The sequence below is a fragment of the Triticum aestivum genome, chromosome 5D (genome assembly GCF_018294505.1).
Source record: "Triticum aestivum cultivar Chinese Spring chromosome 5D, IWGSC CS RefSeq v2.1, whole genome shotgun sequence".
Classification (NCBI taxonomy): domain Eukaryota; kingdom Viridiplantae; phylum Streptophyta; class Magnoliopsida; order Poales; family Poaceae; genus Triticum; species Triticum aestivum.
Window position 1 is genome coordinate 148,550,994 of NC_057808.1, and position 14,581 is coordinate 148,565,574.

The following is a 14,581-nucleotide window of genomic DNA, read 5'->3' on the forward strand; positions in this document are numbered from 1 at the left end:
ATTATCCCACACATGATCTGGACCTTGCAGCCGTAGTCCATGCACTCAAAACATGGCGACATTACCTTCTCGGTAATCGTTGCGAGATTTTCACCGATCACCAAAGTCTAAAATATATTTTCACCCAACCGGATTTGAATCTCAGGCAAATACGTTGGATCGAGTTGATCACAGATTACGACTTAGGAATAACTTACACCCCGGGCAAAGCCAACGTCATGGCTGATGCGCTATGCCGTAAATCTTATTGTAACAACTTGATGTTACAACAAAGTCAACCACTTCTCCACGAGGAATTTCGTAAGCTTAACCTTCACATTATTCCTCGAGGGTTCCTATCCACCCTGGTGGCGAAACCTACCCTTACGGATCAGATCATCAAAGCTCAGAAGGTAGATCCGGGAATCTCCCGTATTAAGAGAAACATCAAGAAAGGAGTTGCGGATTGTTTCTCCGTTGATGACCAAGGTGTTGTGTTCTTCGGAGACCGTCTAGTGATTCCCAAGGTAGGCAACCTGAGGCATTTGATCCTTAAGGAAGCTCACGAATCTCCTTTCACCATTCATCCCGGTAGTACTAAAATGTATCAAGACCTACGCCAGAGGTTTTGGTGGACTAGGATGAAGAGAGAAATTGCTCAATACATTGCTAATTGCGACGTCTTTCGTCGTGTTAAAGCAGAGCATCAACGGCCTGCTGGCACCCTTCAACCTTTGGCTATTCCTGAATGGAAATGGGATAAAGTCGGTATGGATTTCATTACCGGGTTTCCCAGGACCAAGAGAGGGAATAATGCTATCTTCGTTGTTGTCGATCGTCTTTCCAAAGTAGCCCACTTCCTACCTGTTCATGAGAGTATAACCGCTAGCCAGCTAGCTGATTGTACATCTCCCGAATAGTGTCTCTTCATGGTGTTCCATTGGAAATTAATTCAGACCGTGGAAGTCTCTTCACCTCTCGATTTTGGGAAAGTTTCGAGAATGCTATGGGAACTCGTCTCTCCTTTAGCACCGCCTTCCACCCTCAATCAAGTGGTCAGGTAGAACGAGTTAATCAAATTCTGGAGGATATGCTCCAAGCTTCTATCATCTCTTTCGGCATGGATTGGGAGAAATGCCTTCCATTCGCCGAGTTCGCTTATAACAATAGTTATCAAGCTAGCTTGGGCAAAGCTCCTTTCGAGGTTCTCTATGGACGAAAATGTCGAACGCCTCTTAACTGGTCAGAAACCGGGGAAAGACAACTCTTTAGCCCGGATATGATTTAGGAAGCAGAAGAGCAGGTTCGCATTATTCGTGAGAAATTGAAATCAGCCCAATCTCGCCAAAAGAGCCATTATGACTGCAAACATAAGGCTATGACTTTTGAGGTTGACGAGAAGGCTTACCTTCGGGTTACTCCTTTAAAGGGGACCCATCGATTCAGTATCAAAGGAAAATTGGCTCCTCGTTACATTGGACCCTTTCGCATTCTTGCCAAGCAAGGAGAAGTTGCCTACCAATTGGAACTACCTCCGCATCTTTCCAAGGTTCATGACGTCTTCCACGTTTCTCAACTCAGGTGTTGCTTCTCGGATCCTATCCGTGGAGTGGACCACGAAACGCTTGATCTCCAAGATAATCTCACATATCGGGAATATCCCGTTCGAATCCTTGATCAAGCCGAGCGTACCACTCGACGCCAAAACATCAAGTTTCTCAAGGTTCAATGGTCACACCATTCCGATAAAGACGCTACTTGGGAAAGGGAGGATCGTCTTCGACTTGAGTACCCCACCTTCTTCCCAACGGATCCTAAATCTCGGGACGAGATTCTTTTGAGTGGGGGTGAGTTGTCACATCCTAGCTAGTTCATGCATTAGAGTGTTGCATCATGTTTACTTTTTCCAGAAAGTTGAAATGGGGATGACAGAAACCCCCAGCACCCCCCCTGAACACAACTAGGGTTTAATAAAATCCTTTTCAATGAACCTGAAATGCCCTTCATAAATGTTCACCATCTTTGGTCCTGGCTAAACCCTCTGCCAAAAATGGTTTCATATTTTTGGAGGCTATTCTGGATTTTTGCACCAAGCCATAAGTATTTGCATTTGGGCAATTTAAACCTATAAATATTTTAAAATGCCCAAATAAACTTGAAGGTATTTTTAGGCTGTTGAGAATATTTTCAAATGTGCCTCTGAATATTTTCAGGTTTTTCCTAAATGGAATAGTATTTCTACTATTTCAAAACACAGAACAGAAACAAATAAAAAGAAAAACAGAAAGCACAGAGAGAAACCTACCTGGCAGCCCACTGGCCGGCCCAGCACTGTGCTGGCCCGCGCCAGTCAGCTGCTTCCTCCCGCCAGAGCAGGCAGAGAGGTGACGCCGGCGTGCGCGAGCTCGCCACGGCGCCACCTGCTTGCCGCTTCGCCCGTGGACGAGCTGGACGACCTCCACGTCGCGCCCCCGAGCCCCTGGACACCCCCATTCGCCCCTGCACCTCTCCCTCGCCTCCCTCAACCATGGCCGACGCAGCCGCTGCCACCTCGCCGATGTAGCCGTAGCCACCGCCGTCTCCGCGTCACCTGACCGTGTCTAGCAGCTCTGCCGTCGCCTTCTCCTTCGAGCAAGTCAGGCCCTGAGCGCTCGCTTGCCCCGAAGCCACTGCTCCGACCTTGCCTTCACCGCCCACCGCCGGAGATCCCCTTCGCCGTCACCACCGCAGCAGTTTGTCCCCGACAGCGCCGCCTAGCTCCTCGCCTTTGCCGTGAGCTTCTGCCCCTTCCCCTTCCTCTCATTCTTGCTGCCGCCCTCTGCCTCGACCGCAACAAGCATCACCGCACACGCGCCGCACGAGCTCGTCGCCGACGAGGCTCCGGTGACCAAATGGTCCAGTGCATAAGTCTGTCATCTTCGTGAGCACATGCAGCACCCGTAGAGACTAACCATTGATCCTCCCGTGCACCGTGTCGTCGTTTTCGTCGGCACCCGAACTCCAGCGGCCGCAAAAGAGCTCGCCGCCGTCGACTCCGGCCACCCCAGGCCAAACCACGGCCACCAACGGACGCGCCGTTGCGTCAGCTACCCGTAGAGCCCAACGGCGCCTCGAACGGTGCCCCGTAGAGCAAACCCGAGGCACAGGAGCGCCGCTGACCTCGCCGGCGGCTAACCGCCGGCGTGTTAGGCCTGTTGACGACGGGTTTGACCCCCCTGGGTCGTTGACATGTGGGGCCAGCCCCTGTTAATTTCCTAGTCTAGGTTAACTAATATAGGATTAGCCCTGTGACACTGACAGACGGGTCCCACCGTTCAGGTTTGACCTGGACCGCCCAGTTGACTTGCTCACGTCATCATGACACACTGCTGACGCAATAAGTAATTTAATTACTAGAATTATTTCTATACAGGAAATTCCAGAAAATATCACAAACTTCAAAAAATCATAGAAAATAATCTATAGCTCAGAATGAAAAGATTTATATATGAAAAATGATCCGAAAAATCCATTCTATCCATCTGTACTGGTTTCATGCATGTTTAAGAAAATTAACCTGCTGTTTAATGCAGAACAAGATAAAGCACTAATAAGGGCCACATATGAACTTGGAATTTGAATCTTTGATTCAAAATAGTCCAAACCCATCTGGTCTTAGTTGCATTAGCCCAATACATTCATTTTGCCATGTCTCATGCATGCATCATATTGTTACACTTTGCTTGGTGTTGATTGTGCTTCGATGTGTTCATCGTGGTAGGTTCTGCCTCCGAGGATATTCACGGGTATCCAACTGAAGGGCAGTATTCCACCCCCACTCCGTCAGGCAAGCAACCCATTGATCATTTCGATACAAACCCATCTTCTCGCTTCTGCTCTCATTTACTGCATTAAGACAACGCAATTCAAACTGCTGTGTGTTGCGGTAGTTGAACCCACTTTCCTTTGCATGACCTGTCATTGCCACAGTAACTAGATGAAACCCACTAGCATGTGTAGGAGTTGATTGAGCCATGTTGTGTTCCTACAATGCTATGCTTGCTACGCTTAGAGTCGTGTCAGGTCTGGCTCATCAGGGTGATGAACTAGAGTGAAAGCATGTGTCGGTAATGACAGTGAGGTGTTGAATACGTTTTGGTAAAGGTATCGATGAGAGGCCATGTAGGAGTACATGGTGGGTTGTTTCATTGAGACCGTCCCTAAGAACTGAGATCTGTATGCGTGATTTAAGATTCAGCGACTACCACGCATTGGGCCCGAAACCAATGGACCCCCTCGGCTTCTTAATCACCCTTGTCCTCTGTTAGGAGTTGCATGTAGTTTCTGGTGTTTGTAGTAAGCTGGAGCCCGTGGACAGCGCTGACCAAGGCGTGGGCTGTGATGCGGTAGGCTCGTGGCCCGGTGTACCGAGTCGCCCGTTTGGTGTCTCGGGAACCATGCACACATCGTTCGGGGCCGTATGTGGAAACCTCGGCCGGACTCCCTGCGGATGGAACCTGAATTGGCGATAAACCTGGACTAGAGACTCGAGTGTTTAGGTAGGCTGTGGCCGACACCCTCGCTGGGCTTCCGCTTGAAGGTTGCCGAGTACATACTGTGTAAACGGTGGTAAGTGGTGAGAGCGTGTGTGACGAAGTACACCCCTGCAGGGTATAAAACTATTCGAATAGCCGCGTCCGTGGTAAAGGACTAATTGGTCGCTTATGCAGTTCATAGACATGTAAATGGATACCACTAAAAGCCTCAAGATAAGTGTGAGTACCGCGGATGGCCCTCTCGTAGGTTGACGAGGGAGGATCCACGGTGGAGTATTGAGATGGTGATTAGTGGACTCGTGTGCGAAAACTATTTTACAAGTGGTGTCTCGTAGGATAGCTTAGCCAAGAGTCAAAGCTGGCTTGCTGCAACAACTCCACTACCTTCTTGAGAATGTACATGTATAGTAGGATCTGTTGTAAGACTTGCTGAGTACCTTTGTACTCATGTTGCTTCAATTACTGTTTTCAGACGACAACACCGCCCCTTCCGATGGGTTCTATGTAGAACTCGACGACGACGAGTGACTTGCCACCCAGGTGGTGATCTAAGCTTGTGAAGGGCCTACGTAGATAGACAGGCTTCGTCAAGCCTTCTTTCTTTCTAGTGTCTGTACACAGACAAGTTTGCTTCCGCATGTGCTTGTATGTTTGTATGACTTGAGTGTCGGGTCATGTGACCCCTATCTGTATGAACATGTTATGTATGGCTCTCCGGAGCCCCTGTAAATAAAGTACTTGAGTTGTAGAGTTTTGTTGTGATGCCATGTTGTATTTACACATATCGAGCATATTGTGTGTATGATTGAAATGCTTGGTATGTGTGGGATCCGACAATCTAGTTGTTTATCCTTGGTAGCCTCTCTTATGGGGAAATGTAGTCTAGTGCCTCCTTGAGCCATAGTAGTCCGCTACAGCCCGGTTCACCGGAGTCCTGCTAGCCCAGCACTACTGCTCTGTACACTTGACTGGCCGGCATGTGTTTCACATCGTTCCTGTGTCTGTCCCTTTGGGGAAATGTCACGCGGTGACATCCGGAGTCCTGCCTAGCCTGCTACAGCCCGGGTTCCCGGAGTCCTGTTAGCCCAGTGCTACAGCCCGGATTCACACGCTGCTGACCGACACGTCCGATGTTGATTCATGTATGTCTGTCCCCATACGTTAGTGCCGCTTTGGGTTCACGACTAGCCATGTCGGCCCGGGTTCTCTGTCATATGGATGCTAGCGGCATTGTCATATACGTGAGCCAAAAGGCGCAAACGGTCCCCGGCCATGGTAAGGCGACACCCGTGGGAGTACCGTGCGTGAGGCCGCAAAGTCATATGAGGTGTTACAGGCTAGATCGGTGTGACTTAGAATCGGGGTCCTGACAACTCCGCCGCGACGAGAGGTTGCCGGCGACGACCTCGCCGGCCTGACATGCGGTCCCGGCCTGCCAGGTGATTAGCTTAAGGCTAATCACCATTTAACTAAATCCTGACACTAACAGTGGGCCCCTGCGCCCTAATCTTCTAATTAGATTAGTAAAAAAACCCTGTTTAACACCGTGTCACTGACGTGTGGACCCCACACGTCAGGTTTGACTCAAGTCAGCGCTGTTGACTTGCTAACGCAAGCATGACGCACTGCTGACGCAGTTATTCATTTTCTGGATTTAAATTAAATCAGGAAATTCCAAAAAATGATATAAACTTCAAAAATTCATAGAAATTCAACCGTAGCTCAGATTGAAATAAATTATATGTGAAAAATTAACAGAAAAATGCAATCTATCCATCTATACTAGTTTCATGCATGACAACCAACTTATACCTACGGTATAAGTGAAAACATATAAATGGCATATATAAGAGCTTAATTTGGAGTTGCATTTGAATTCTTGGTTCAAATAAAGTTCAACCAAATGAATGCTAGCTGCATTAGCTCCACCAGCATCACATCTACATGCCATGATCATGCATCATATTGCTGCATATGCTTGTGTTTGATTGCCGACACCGTTCCTTCTCGACAGGTCCAGCTTCGGAGAGTGCTCTAGAGTACCTGTCTGAGGAGTAGTGCCACCCTGTTGATCTACGAGGCAAGCAAACCCCCTTGTTCATTCCGATACAATCCTACTCTCTCGCTCTTGCTCTCTGTTATTGCATTAGGACAACAACGATTCAATTGCTACTTTGTGCTGCGGTAGTTGAACCCATTCCTCTGCATGACCTGTCATTGCCACAGTAAATAGTTGAAACCCACGAGCATGTGTAGGAGTTGATTGAAGCCATTGTTGTGTTCCTACCATGCCATGCCTGCTATTGCTTAGAGTGTGTCAGGTCTGATTCACTGGGAATGAATAAGAGTGCAGTGCTGCGTTCTAATGCTGAGAATGAAGTGTGTGAACACGATTTGGTAAAGGTAGCGGTGAGAGGCCATGTAGGAGTACATGGTGGGTTGTCTCACTGGAACCGTCCTTAAGCACTGAGTTCTATGTATGTTGTCCAATGACTCGATACTACCACACTTTGGGTTCCGGTAACTCGACCCCTCTCGACTTATTAACCAACTTGATCTCTGTCCAGGAGTCGCAACTATTTTCTGGTGTTTGTAGGTAGTGCTATTTTTCTACCAAGTGGCACCCGGCAGGGTGGGCTTGGGACAGACTACGCACACGTGGCACAGTGTACTAAGTGGCACCCGGTTGGTGGGCTTGGGAACCCTGCTCACATCGTTTGGGGCCGTGATGGAAACCTCGGCCGGACTCCCTTGCGGATAGAACCCGAATAGGCGATAAACCTGGACTAGAGTCTTGGGTGGTTAGTCAGGTCGTGGCCGACACCCTCGCCAGGCTTCCGCTTGAAGGTTGCTGAGATACATGACGTGTCTATGGCGGTAAGTGGCGACAGCGTGTGTGAAGAAGTACACCCCTGCAGGGTTAACACGATCTATTCGAATAGTCGAGTCCGCGGTAATGGACTTCTTGGATGCTTACGTGGTACATAGACAACTTGAAGTGGATACTCTAAAATGCTCAAGACAAGTGTGAGTGCTATGGATGGCCTTCTCGTAGGGAGACGGGGATGAATCCATAGTAGTGTATTGTGTGGTGATTAGTGGACTCGTGTGCGTTGTCTCACCTCAAAGAAGTTTCTCGTAGTCGTAGAACAGGATAGCCACTGAGTCAAAGTTGGCTTGCTACAACTAAACCCCACATTACCTTCTTGATACAAATGCATGTATGATAGGATCTGATGTAAGTCTTGCTGAGTACCTTTGTACTCATGTTGCTTTATTTATGTTTTTGCAGCGGAGACTTCAGTCTCGCTAGTAGTTCCGCGTGGACTTCGACGTTTAGCTTGTTACCTTAGCTACGATCTTGTGCCCTCGGCAGGATCTGGTAGAGAGTTAGGCTTCTCAGCCTTTTTCATTTGTAGATGTCTGTACTCAGACATGTTAAGCTTCCGCGTGTGCTTTGACTTGTATGCTCTGAATGTTGGGTCATGAGATCCATGTTTGTAATATCTTGGCTCCTCGGAGTCTAATGAATAAATACTATGAGTCATAGAGTCTTCTTGTGATGCCATGTTGTATTTGCACATATCGAGCATATTCTGTGTATGATTGAAATTCTTGGTATGTGTGGGATCCGACAACCTAGTTGTTTATCCTTCATAGCCTCTCTTATGGGGAAATGTAGTCTTGTGCATCCATGAGACATAGTAGTCCGCACAGCTCGGATCACCGGAGTCCTGCTAGCCCAGCACTACTACTCCGGAACACTTGACTGGCCGGCATGTGTTTCACTTCGTTCCTCCGTCTGTCCCTTCGGGGAAATGTCACGCGGTGACATATGGAGTCCTGCCTAGCCTGCTACAGCCCGGGTTCCCGGAGTCCTGTGAGCCCAGTGCTACAGCCCGGATTCGCACGCTGCTGACCGACATGCTCGATGTTGATTCATGTATGCCTGTCCCCGTAAGTTAGTGCCACTTTGGGTTCACGACTAGTCATGTCGGCCCGGGTTCTCTGTCATATGGATGCTAGTGACACTATCATATACGTGAGCCAAAAGGCGCAAACGGTCCCGGGCCATGGTAAGGCGAAACCCGTGGGAATACCGTGCGTGAGGCCGCAAAGTGATATGAGGTGTTACAGGCTAGATCGGTGTGGCATAGAATCGGGGTCTGACAGCTTTGGGGTGGCCCCAGGTTATTATTATATTTCCTTATTCATGATAATCGTTTATTATCCATGCTAGAATTGTATTGATAGGAAACTCAGATACATGTGTGGATACATAGACAACACCATGTCCCTAGTAAGCCTCTAGTTGACTAGCTCGTTGATCAATAGATGGTTACGGTTTCCTGACCATGGACATTGGATGTCATTGATAACGGGATCACATCATTAGGAGAATGATGTGATGGACAAGACCCAATCCTAAGCATAGCATAAAAGATCGTGTAGTTTCGTTTGCTAGATCTTTTCCAATGTCAAGTATCCTTTCCTTAGACCATGAGATCGTGCAACTCCCGGATACCGTAGGAGTGCTTTGGGTGTGCCAAACGTCACAACGTAACTGGGTGACTATAAAGGTGCATTACGGGTATCTCTGAAAGTGTCTGTTGGGTTGGCACGGATCGAGACTGGGATTTGTCACTCCGTGTGACGGAGAGGTATCTCTGGGCCCACTCGGTAATGCATCATCATAATGAGCTCAATGTGACTAAGGCGTTAGTCACGGGATCATGCATTGCGGTACGAGTAAAGAGACTTGCCGGTAACGAGATTGAACTAGGTATTGGGATACCGACGATCGAATCTCGGGCAAGTAACATACCGATTGACAAAGGGAATTGCATACGGATTGATTGAATCCTCGACACTGTGGTTCACCCGATGATATCATCGTGGAACATGTGGGAGCCAACATGGGTATCCAGATCCCGCTGTTGGTTATTGACCGGAGAGGCGTCTCGGTCATGTCTGCATGTCTCCCGAACCCGTAGGGTCTACACACTTAAGGTCCGGTGACGCTAGGGTTGTAGAGATATATGTATGCGGAAACCCAAAAGTTGTTCGGAGTCCCGGATGAGACACCGGACGTCACGAGGAGTTCCGGAATGGTCCGGAGGTAAAGATTTATATATGGGAAGTCTTATTTTGGTCGCCGGAAAAGTTTCGCACTTTATCGGTATTGTACCGGGAGTGTCGAAAGGGGTCCGGGGGTCCACCAAGGGGGTCCACCAGCCCCGGGGGGCCACATGGGCTGTAAGGGGTGCGCCTTGGCCTATATGGGCCAAGGGCACCAGCTCCAAGAGGCCCATGCGCAAGAGATAGGAAAAAAGGGAGAGTCCTAAAGGGGGAAGGAACCTCCGAGGTGCCTTGGGGGGGAAGGACTCCCCCCTGGCCGCACCCTTCCTTGGAGGAAGGGGCAAGGCTGCCCCCCCCCTCTCCCTTGGCCCTATATATAGTGGGGGGAACAGATGGCAGCAAGATCGAAGCCTTGGGCGCCTCCCTCCTCCCCTGCAACACCTCTCTCTCTCCCGCAGCGCTTGGCGAAGCCCTGTTGGAATCCCGCTACATCCACCACCACGCCGTCGTGCTGTTGGATCTCCATCAACCTCTCCTTCCCCCTTGCTGGATCAAGAAGGAGGAGACGTCGCTGCACCGTACGTGTGTTGAACGCGGAGGTGCCGTACGTTCGGCACTCGGTCATCGGTGATTTGGATCACGGCGAGTACGACTCCGTCATCCACGTTCATTGGAACGCTTCCGCTCGCGATCTACAAGGGTATGTAGATCCACTCCTTTCCCCTCGTTGCTAGTAGACTCCATAGATGCATCTTTGGTGAGCGTAGGAAAATTTTAAATTATGCTACGATTCCCAGCAGTGGCATCGTGAGCCAGGTCTATGCGTAGTTACTATGCACGAGTAGAACACAAAGTAGTTGTGGGCGTTGAGTTTGCCAATTCTTCTTGCCGCTACTAGTCTTTTCTTGTTTCGGCGGCATTGTAGGATGAAGCGTCCCGGACCGACCTTACACGTACTCTTACGTGAGACAGGTTCCACCGACTGACATGCACTAGATGCATAAGGTGGCTAGCGGGTGTCTGTCTCTCCTACTTTAGTCGGAACGGATTCGATGAAAAGGGTCCTTATGAAGGGTAAATAGAAATTGCCAAATCACGTTGTGGTCATATGTAGGTAAGAAACGTTCTTGCTAGAAACCTACAAACCACGTAAAAACTTGCAACAACAATTAGAGGACGTCTAACTTGTTTTTGCAGCAAGTGCTATGTGATGTGATATGGCCAGAAGATGTGATGAATGATATATGTGATGTATGAGATTGATCATATTCTTGTAATAGGAATCACGACTTGCATGTCGATGAGTATGACAACCGGCAGGAGCCATAGGAGTTGTCTTTATTATTTTGCATGACCTGTGAGTCATTGAATAACGCCATGTAAATTACTTTACTTTGTTGCTAAACGAGTTGGCCATAGAAGTAGAAGTAATCGTTGGCGTGACAACTTCATGAAGACACAATGATGGAGATCATGATGATGGAGATCATGGTGTCATGCCGGTGACAAAGATGATCATGGTGCCTCGAAGATGGAGATCAAAGGAGCATGATGATATTGGCCATATCATGTCACTATTTGATTGCATGTGATGTTTATCATGTTTTTTGCATCTTATTTGCTTAGAACGACGGTAGCAGGTAGGATGATCCCTTATAATAATTTCAAGAAAGTGTTCACCCTAACTGTGCACCGTTGCGAAGGTTCGTCGTTTCGAAGCACCACGTGATGATCGGGTGTGATAGATTCTTACGTTCGAATACAACAGGTGTTGACGAGCCTAGCATGTACAGACATGGCCTCGGAACACACGCAATACACTTAGGTTGACTTGACGAGCCTAGCATGTACAGACATGGCCTCGGAACACGGAGGACCGAAAGGTCGAGCATGAGTCGTATAGAAGATACGATCAACATGGAGATGTTCAATGATCTTGACTAGTCCGTCTCACGTGATGATCGGACACGGCCTAGTTAAACTCGGATCATGTTTCACTTAGATGACTAGAGGGATGTCTATCTGAGTGGGAGTTCATAATCAGATGAACTTCATTATCATGAACATAGTCAAATAGGTATTTGCAAATTATGTCATAGCTTGCGCTTTAGTTCTACTGGTTAAGATATGTTCCTAGAGAAAATTTAGTTGAAAGTTGGTAGTAGCAATTATGCGGACTGGGTCCGTAAACTGAGGATTGTCCTCATTGCTACACAGAAGGCTTATGTCCTTAATGCACCGCTCGGTGTGCTGAACCTCAGCGTCGTCTGTAGATGTTACAAAACATCTGACATACACGTTTTGATAACTATGTGATAGTTCGGTGCGGTTTAAAATTGTGGCACCAAAGACGTCTCTGAAATGTCGCAGAACATGTAAGATGTTCCGAAGACTAAAATTGGGATTTCAGACTAGTGCCCACGTCAAGAGGTATGAGACCTCTGACAAGTTTCTTAAGCCTGCAAACTAAGGGAGAAAAGCTCAATCGTTGAGCGTGTGCTCAGATTGTCTGAGTGCCACAATCGCTTGAATCAAGTGGGAGTTAATCTCCCAGATGAGATAGTGATAGTTCTCCATAGTCACTGCCACCAAGCTAGTAGAGCTTCTTGATGAACTATAACATATCAAGGATAGTTATGATGATCCTTGAGCTATTCGCGATGTTTGACACCGCGAGAGTAGAAATCAAGAAGGAGCATCAATTATTGATGGTTAGTAAAACCACTAGTTTAAGAAGGGCAAGGGCAAAAGGGATACTTCATGAAACAGCAAGTCGTTTGCTGCTCTAGTGAAGAATCCCAAGGTTGAACCCAAACCCGAGACTAAGTGCTTCTGTAATGTGAGGAACGGTCACTGAAGCAGTACTACCCTAGATACTTGGTAGATGAGAAGGCAGGCAAGGTCGACAAAGTATATTGGATATACGTTATATGAATGTGTACTTTACTAGTACTCCTAGCAGCACCAGGGTATTAGATACTGGTTCGGTTGCTAAGTGTTAGTAACTCGAAATAAAAGCTGCGGTATAAATGGAGACTAGCTAAAGGTGAGATGACGATATGTGTTGGAAGTGTTTCCAAGGTTGATGTGATCAAGCATCGCATGCTCCCTCTACCATCGAGATTTGGTGGTTGCGCTGAACATGATTGGATTATGTTTACCGCAAAACGGTTATTCATTTAAGGAGAATAATGGTTACTCTGTTTATTTGAATAATACCTTCAATGGTCTTGCACCTAAAATGAATCTCGATCGTAGTGATACACATGTTCATGCCAAAAGATATAAGATAGTAATGATAGTACCACATACTTGTGGCACTGCCACTTGAGTCATATTGGTGTAGAACGCATGAAGAAGCTCCATGTAGGTGGATCTTTGGACTCACTCATTTTTGAAATGAATGAGACATGCGAACCATGTCTATTGGTATATATGCATGAGGAAACTCCATGCAGATGGATCGTTTGGACTCACTTGATTTTGAATCACTTGAGACATGCAAATCATATCACATGGGCAAGATGACTGAAAGGCCTCATTTTCAGTAAGATGGAACAAGAGAGCAACTTATTGGAAGTAATACATTTTGATGTATGCAGTCCAATGAGTGCTGAGGCATGTAGTGGACATCGTTATGTTCTTACTTCACAGATGATTTGAGTAGATGCTGAGTGTATTTACTTGATGAAACACTAGTCTGAATTATTGAAAGGTTCAAGTAATTTCAGAGTGAAGTTGAAGATCGTCGTAACAAGAGGATAAAATGTCTGTGATATGATCATAGAGATGAGTATCTGAGATACGAGTTTGGCACACAATTGAGACATTGTGGAAAGTGTTTCACAATGAATACCGCCTGGAACACCATAGTGTGATGGTGTGTCCGAACATAATAACTGCACCCTATTGGATATGGTGCATACCATGATGTTTCTTATCAAATTACCACTATCATTTATGGGTTAGGCATTAGAGACAACCGCATTCACTTTAAAAGGGGCACCACGCAATTCCGTTGAGACGACACCGTTTATAGAAACCTAAGTTGTCGTTTCTTAAAAGTTTGGGGCTGCGATGCTTATGTGAAAAAGTTTCAGGCTGATAAGCTCGAACCCAAAGCGGATAAATGCATCTTCATAGTATACCCAAAAACAGTTGGGTATACCTCCTATCTGGAAGCAAAAGTAATTGCTTCTAGAAATGAGTCCTTTCTCGAGGAAAAGTTTCTCTCGAAAGAATTGAGTGGGAGGATGGTGGAGACTTGATAAGGTTATTGAACCGTCGCTTCAACTAGTGTGTAGCAGGGCACAGGAAGTTCTTCCTGTGGCACCTACACCAATTGAAGTGGAAGCTTATGATAGTGATCATGAAACTTCGGATCAAGTCACTACCAAACCTCGTAGGACGACGAGGATGCGCACTACTTCAGAGTAATGCGTGATCCTGTCTTGGAAGTCATGTTGCTAGGCAACAATGAACCTACGAGCTATGGAGAAGCGATGGTGGGCCCATATTCCGACGAATGGCTCGAGGCCATGAAATCCGAGATAGAATCCATGTATCAGAACAAAGCATGGACTTTGGTGAACTTGCCCGATGATCAGAACAAAGCGATGGTGGGCCCATACTCCTTTCCCCTCGTTGCTAGTAGACTCCATAGATGCATCTTGGTGAGCGTAGGAAAATTTTAAATTATGCTACGATTCCCAACACGAGGCGGCGAAACGGGGCGGCGATCGACGGCGGCCGTGCGGGGAAGACGAGCTCGGGGAGGTCGGTGCAGTGGCTCCAAGCTTCAACGGAGAGGCAGAGGTGACGTAGTCGAGGGCGGCGACGGTGTACGACACGGCGAAGTGCCGATTGGGGCACGGTGGCCGCGGGAACGACGGTGAACGGCGGCGATCGCGTCGGGCGTGGGGAAGGAAGGAGCGGCGTGGATCTGGGGGGGAAGAGAGAGGCGCAGAGGCCGAGAGGTGAGCGGGGGC